We start from the raw sequence: 8,060 nt of genomic DNA, 5'->3' as shown, positions 1-8,060 counted from the left end.
GGAACTAAAAACCAACGCTTAACAACACATTACTCTGAACGAAACGTTGCTTCCGGAATATAACCTGTTTTTTTTTTATTTAGTATTTTGATAGTTTATTGTTTTGTCTCTGTTATACAGCTTTAAAGTCTGATATTATTGACTGACAGTCCCTTACTCATCGCTGTGCTGCTGACTGACAGTCCCTGACTTTTAACCTGCTCTTAACTCCTCCTGTTGACTGACTGTCCCTTACTGAAACTAGTCCTCGACTGAAAGCCTCAGAGATGATGTGAGGCGGCGGTTTGCACCTTAAACTGGTTTCTCGGAAATCTCATCATTTGTTTTCGTCCCCATTTTCCATTAAGCTAACAATAAACGGAGAGGGGGCACTAATGTTTTCCATCCATTTTCAGAATGCCTCCTACAAGTAGTGAATCTAATCTGTGAGTATTTATACCCAATTCGTGACTGTACTCGGCCATGATTTTGAGTCATTCTGAATACCGTCTAAAATGTCTGAACAGTGTGAGGAGTTCTTGATTCCTCTTAGCAGAGTCAGTTGCTTGGCGAAAAAAAAAGCCTCCTCATTGGTTTTTCCAAGTATGTCCAACAGAGCAAGTTGTTCTTCCAGGATGAATCTGTTTTCCGTAGTCTTTTGTTTCCAAAGGAAGCACTTTTAATATCAAACCAAACCCACTTTCACAGTAGCTTTATTTTAGTTTTTAGTCTTAATGAAAGAGTGGGAAATGACTTATTTTTATTGTGTCTTCATGTTGAATATCTGGAACAGTTTGCACTCCTCCAGTTTGTACAATCAACCGCCTGCATGTCGCTCGGAGACCCTGCAGGCCTTCAACCGGAGCGCACCTACGCAGAGGTCAACCCTGCCAGGTTTTACTGTCGTCTACAGTAGTAAAACCTGGACTGAGGTCTGGTTCAGCTTCACGTGGGTTTAGTTGTGCCGAGGATGGGCAGAGCTGTTCATTAAGCTGAAATCTTAGCTGTAAGTCTGCAAATCCATTTCTGAGAGTGATTCAGAGGGCGCTTAGGGGGACTTGAACCTAGTGAAGTTAGGTCCAGGATGACCTCTGGTCGTTTGATTTGCAAAACAGAAGCAAAGAGAAAAAATGTGGTACAAATAAGAGCCGCATTTATTTAACTTATATTTCCAGAGGTACTCTATATTTATTCCTTTGTTTCTTTTCCTAACACTCTTGTGCTGCCAGTCTTGTTATCAGTAGATGGCTATGTTTCCAAATGCTGGGCGCATGTCACATCAGAGCTACTCTACTTTTTCCAGCTTACAGAAATGTTGGAATAACTGGGAAACTCAGCTTTACCGAAAGCTCAGATAGATCTGATTTAGACCTAATAAGGAGATATGATGGCCAAATCAAACACTAGGCAGCCTGCTGATAAAAGTGTTGAACAAATATATATTTCTAACTCTCCAACAGTAGTAAAACAACCTCATTCTGAGTTATCAGTGTCCCTGAAAAGCAGCTACTCTGTGTTTTTATCAAACAGCTGCTGGGCTGTCTGAGCTTCTCTGGAGAAATTTAACCTTTGAGTTCTGCTGCTGTTTATTGAGTCTGCAGTAACGATCATACTCAGACATCTGATGATATGAACACTCACAATTCGTAAACATGAACAAGGTCTACGCTCAGATAAACTTCTCTCAAGGAAGTAAAATGTTGCTTCAGACTGCTGGTTTTCTGCAAAGATAAGACAGATTAGTCCGCTGACATGGCAGCAGCTGTGAAAAAAGTCATGACAAGGTTACATCCTTGCTGGGTTCACATCTCAGTTTCAGTTCAGTTCCGTTTTATTTATGTAGCACCACTTAAGGCACTTTATATTGTAAGGCAGATGTTACGAAGAGAACCTCAATGATTTGACGATCCCTTCAAATGAGCAGCTGTGGAAGAAGAAAAACTAAATTTTAATAGGAAGAGACCTCCAGCAGAAACCAGGCTCAGGGAGGGACAGCTGTGATTGGTTGGGGGTCAAGGTGAAAGAGAAGAACAGCTTTATCAAAAAGTTTTCAACCTTTTCCATCACTGTGCAGGATGAAGCCTGCATTATTGGCGCGCAGACAGATTCTGGCAGCAAAAAATACATTATTTCCTCTATTTATGACGTTGCTTGAACACTACTCTGATGCCCCCATTGAACCAGGCAACAGTGTTGTTTAAACAAACCGTTACTGACAGTTTCACCTTAAAGAAAGCGTGCTGATTTTTACATGCCGGATAGATAACTGTCAGATGACTAAGACTGATTGGCTGCATTCCCTCAGGGGTTGGCCAACCACAAATGTTAAGCAATCTGAGCCTCACTCCAGAGTTTCTTAACTTTCAGAAAGTACTACACCATGAGCAGAGACTTTTTAAGTTCTCTGGAACCTAATTTAGACCCTGGAGTCTTTTTGAAGGATCCTAGCAGTATAGAAAAAAGTCAAATTTTCCATCCTTACTTTCTACTGTCACAACTGAACCAGGCGCCTCGTTTTCCAAGCACAGACTGCATAAAACAAGGACGGTGCTGCCCAGTCTGAAAAGTGGAACCATTATGAAAGTGCCTTAAAACTGTGTTCTTACTAATGGCCAGAACTCCAAGTCCGAATGTATAGAGGCCAGTGAGAAGGTGACCCTACTTCTCACTTGATTTATGTCCTCAGTAAGCACTTTCCTGATGAGGTTATGCTCTCAGTTGCAACTTTGAAGTTTTCCTCAACATACCATGATGTTGTAAATTGTTTTCCCTCTCATATAAATAAATAGTATGAAGGGAATGCTTTAGCACGTGGCTACCATATCATTGACCGGCCACGAGTCTACCACCCACCTTCCTGGACCCTCTGCCATGGTTCAGGGTTGGTGTATTGATCCCAGGCCTCGTATCCCTGGGGAAAAACACTGTAATCCAGAGTTGGTTTTGATGGCAGGCAAGCACCTTGTAGATGAGTATGTGAATGTGTGAATGACAAGCAGATTGTAAGCCGTTTTCTAGACCCACTAAGGTTGAAAGGCGCCAAATAAGTGCACATAAGCTTCTTCCGAATCTGGACTCTTCTGGCACCCCAATGCCAAACCCAAGGCTTCACAGACCAGCACCGACTATCTTTTCTTTTGTACAGTCTGTGTTTACTGGAGGCATTCAAAACATCAGACTTGGGAAAAACGCTTGATCTGATCGGGACCTGACTGTTGATTTAGCATTAGCAGCTGAGGAGCAGCACAAACGCTTCCATTTTTCTCTTAACTCTGAAGTTTAAGTCTCCTCCTCACCTTAAAACATAACCAAATGATCAAGGTTAATAATGAGCATGCTTGGATCCTTTCGGAGACCTTTGGGTACTGGACATGTTGATATAAAGACTCACAGATGTAAAATTCCAACTCATTAGAAAGAACAAAGCAATCTGAATGCAAAACTTAAAAAAGGCCAGGGGGACTAGGAAGAAGCTAGTTCATTTTTAAGTGTGCAGCTCTGAATTGTGACATGAAAATATAATAGGAAAAATACAGCGGCAAAATAAGCAGCAAAAACTTTAAAATCAGGAAATAAAAGGAAACAAAGTTATGTTAAAAAACAACAACAGTAATAAGAGAGGCTTGAATGAAAAGAAAAATATAGAACTGCATTTTTTTTGGGCAGGTTGTTGCCTTCACTGAGTTTCAGTAATTTTAGCTGCTAACTTTTGCTCACCTATGTTTGCTTCTCTTTTTTTTTTTTTAGCCCTGGAGGTTGCTGCTTGTTTAAAGCCTCCGTACTCTTTGCTTAAAGGTACTTGAAGAAAAATACTGTTTAGTTAAATTTCGAATGTTTCCAAAGTCTTTTATACTTGGATGAAGAGATACCAACTGAAGTGAAGAACTGGGACCAGGTGGTATTTTTGAGTAATGTCACAAGATTGTGCAGCAATGTAGCCTTTTTTTTTTTTTGTAAGTACGCAAGTTATCAAAACATATTTGCTTTACACAGGTAGCCTAGAAAAGGGCAAAGCATCCTTAAAAAAAGGAGCGGCTAAAAGGAATTGAATGTTAAAACGCATAAATAAGCTACTCCTTTATTCACAGCAGTTATCTCTGCCTGTTTTACCTTCCTGACACAACCCCAAAGGGATTTGTGTGTCTTCCTGGAATCAAACCAAGGCTCTTTTGCTTAGAAGATCAGTGTGTAAACAAATATACTATGGTTGTGAAAGCATCTCACCTGTAAGACGCTGCCTGCCTGGTGATGAAAGGTTTCAAACTGTAACTCCAAAAAGAACCGTTAACCCTATTTTGGAATTCATCAGGTTATATTTAAAAATTCAATATAAACTTTACTAGACTAGAAGAAGTTAAACAGAAAAGCATCTTAGAGCACACTCACTGTCAAAACACTGCCCCCTGGTGGTGCAAGCCTGAGTTAAATTATGCAAAGGGTAACTACAAAAAGTACCTTTAAAGTGGAATCGAGGTGTTAACCCATTAACAGGATGGTGTGCGTCGTTATTGGTTATAAAAATTAATTTATTCATGAAAATATAAATAAAACAAGCTGAAGGGGACAGAAAACAAACTTATGTGAACTAAAAGAGTAATTAAAAACGTGAGAATTATAAAGTATCTTCCTTTTTTTAGATCATCCTGAAACATCCCGTCAGGATGCCCAATTTCTCTCATAACCCTTTCTCTTTGGGAATCTGAACGTCTTCGTCCTGGACAAAATAAACGTGCCTCGCTCTGTAAAGTCCTCGCGCTGTGACAAAGCCTCTGCGTAGGTGGTGCCACCCAGTCTGCCCAGAGCAGCGAACCCGTTTGCTTCACGCTGCTGCAGAAATCAAACGTCCCGCTGTAATCGGACTCACTCCACAGGACTCGACCCGGCACAAACTACAGTAACCAGCCACCATATTGCATGTTCCAGAGTTTAGTGCCTATAATATTGTGCGTCTTGCCAGAAGCCACCATGTCAGCCAAGCCATGTTGTGTTTCTAGATTAGTAGTGATGTGTGTGGTGACTTCATAGTTGCTAATATTGAGGATGAATATTCTGCTTTTATTCTGGTTGGAATTCAGTGGAAACTCCAATACACTGTCGCTGTAGACAAACTAGTTTTTACCTGTTTTCTTATTTTTCTTTCTAACTAAAAGCGTTTGTTGTCCCCTGATCTGTGTCGTCTCTTTGACTGCCTGAGCTTCTCTTTTTCACACAAACACCTCAGAGGACGAGGAGCCAATGGCTGAAACATCCTCATCTTCACAGTGGCTCTTGCAGTAGTGTCGATTATCCTATCACTCCAAAGAGCACATACAGGACATATCACATGTTAAACCTGAGAAATCTGGTAACAGCTTATTTTGAGTTTGATGCCTTCACCTTGTGTTGCATCAACTCTTTTTACAACAATCTTCTTGCTCGATTTTGGGTTTTAGCTGCTCACCAGTGAAGGACCTCCTTTCTTGTACTGTTTGCTTCATAACGCTGCAAAGCACCCAAACTACTTCCACTACACTAGTAATAATGCTGCTCAATAAGCTATTTAAAAAACATTTATTTATGTATTTCAGTTTAAAGAAGTAAGTTTTTAAAAATTAATGATCCATCTATTTACAAAACGTGATTAAAAAGCCCAATGAGGACAACCACAAAACAAAAGGCTGTGAAAGTAACAATAATTCAGAGTCCTGGGTTGGCGCAACCTGTAACTCAATGCCTCCTTCAGCCGGCTCTTCGGCTGTATTTTTGACCCCCCTGCTCTGAAACATTTACATGTCATTCAGCATTAACGGCGCCTTCACAGCTGTGTAAAACAAACACTTGGACCGTTAGATTATAGAACATAAACCCAAACATTTAATTTTATTGCTGCACAGCAGCAGCTAAAAGGAGCCACGTGTGGAGCAGTCTGTTTTTAGTGAAGACAAGCTTCTGATGTTTGAGACGTCGCAGTCCTCACCTGGAAGGTAAGAGTGACCGAGCAGAGCTGCGAGCCCAGATTCAGACCACCTGCTGGCATCACGCCTCGTTAGATTCGGCTGTTTGCACAGTCTGTGATGTCACACTGTGCAGTCTGAGAGGCAAAGTTCAGGGAGCAAAAGCAATTGCTTTTTCAGCCTAAAGGGCAAGAGCTCCTCTGCCATCTGACCTTTGACCTGGTTCGATTGAGGGCCGTCTAAATCAAAAACAGCTTCACTGTCATACATATGAGTGACCTCAGATAAAGACAGCCGAGATTCGAGTTCATTAAAAGTTTTTTAGTTACTTTAAAGAAGTATAAAATATGCTTATAAAACTACGAGGGTTCAAATAAAACTACTTATAAACACCCGAAGCATTTAATTAATACTTATACAGAAAATTAACCTTTAAATATCTGGGGTGTGATTTCAGTTTAACTTCTGTAGATGTTTTCATTTCGAGGTTAGAGCGACTGGTTTAACTCTCGTTCTTTCTGTCTTGTTTGTTTTTAAATGTCTCCAGCTCAGTCAACAAACAGTAAAATAGTGCGTAGGTGAGCATCAACCACATCATTTTCTGACTACTTTGAGTAAGCTTGCCTGGGCATGTGCAGCAATTTTGCAATCTTGGACTTTCCCTAATTTCTGTGATGTTCTGGCTTTTTGTCATATGGGGACTTCCTCCGTCACCGGAGCCATGTTTGAGTCATGATTGCCCTCTTCTGTCCTCGTCATACTGAGTGACGCTCTCTGAGGATTGAGCTCTAATAGCTCGCAGCCCCCCAATAAACATGTAACTTCATGTCCAGTTACTTATGACTCTCAGGTTTCTCTCCACAAGTTCCTTCTTATTATTGCAATGCTGGACGTCGACATTACTCGTGACCAAAATTTAAAAGAACGAGATCAGTGTATTTACAAGTAACCTTCAGACTGCTCTAAACACAGTTTTTTTTCTATTCTTGTATAGATGATGTCAAAGAGACCGGAGAAGCCCCACCCACCTGCTGTGCAGACCTTCTGTTTGTGAGTGGCAGCCAAACAGCGTAAAGTTATCTTAAAGGGGGAGGAGACCAATTTACTGCATCACAGCCCAGAAAATAAACATAAATAAGGACCTTTTTAAAACTTAGATCGTGAAAAGCTGCTCCAGTAGAGTCCAAGAGCAAAAACATGAGTTTGAACACAAAAGGCTCCCTGTAAGCAGGGGCGTAGCCAGAAAGGGGTCAGTGGCACAGTGGTCACGTCCCAATGGGACTCTTTTGGGGAGAACCTGGATGGGACCCATGGCTCCAGGCTGAGGCCTTGGATTTTTTTCTTAATAAGTTTGCTTAAATCACCATCAGACTGACCTTGAGAGACCTTGCCAAGCAAATCCTGCCACGACAGCACAGCTCCTCATGCGCCATACCATTTATTTTTATTTTGTAGATATTGGAGATAATAAAATATAATAATAATCTCTATCTATGGTGCAGTAATATTATACATAAAGCTACAGAGCAGTGTGAATAATCAAATCATTTCATTTTACTCAAAGTAGTCACAAATCAGAACTTCTCCTGGTTGGCTCCAAATTATCGCTCTCCAACTGTTTTTCTGTTACTATCAATAACTCGTCAGTTTCAATCTCTCCCTCTGTGAAAAGTTTGGCGTCATTCTTGACAGTAAATTATCCTTTGACTCTCACATCAATATTGTCACTCGCTCAGCATATTTCCAACTCTGTTACATCAATCGCCTCCGCTCCTTCCTCACTCAACACGCCACCGCCATTCTCGTCCATAGTCTCGTTACCTCTCAGATCGACTACTGTAACTCACTCTTTGGCCTTACACAAAAATCCATCAATAAGCTTCAACGTGTCCATAAGTCTGCTGCCCGTAATATTACTAGTACTCCCTCTACCCACCAGATCACCCCTACCCCCCTATGGCTCTCAGTTAAACTTCACATTAATTTTTAAAATACTTCTTTATACATTTAAGGCCATTCATTCTCTCTCCCCACCATACCTTTCTGATTTGGTACAGATCTCCATCCCATCCCGGTGCCTCAGATCCTCCTCGTCTCTTCTTCTTTCTGTTCCTTCCTTCCGTCTTACTACCATGGGGGGCAGGGCTT

This window comes from Pelmatolapia mariae, linkage group LG20, assembly GCF_036321145.2.
Source record: "Pelmatolapia mariae isolate MD_Pm_ZW linkage group LG20, Pm_UMD_F_2, whole genome shotgun sequence".
Taxonomy (NCBI): Eukaryota; Metazoa; Chordata; class Actinopteri; order Cichliformes; family Cichlidae; genus Pelmatolapia; species Pelmatolapia mariae.
Note: the sequence above shows the minus strand (reverse complement) of the source record.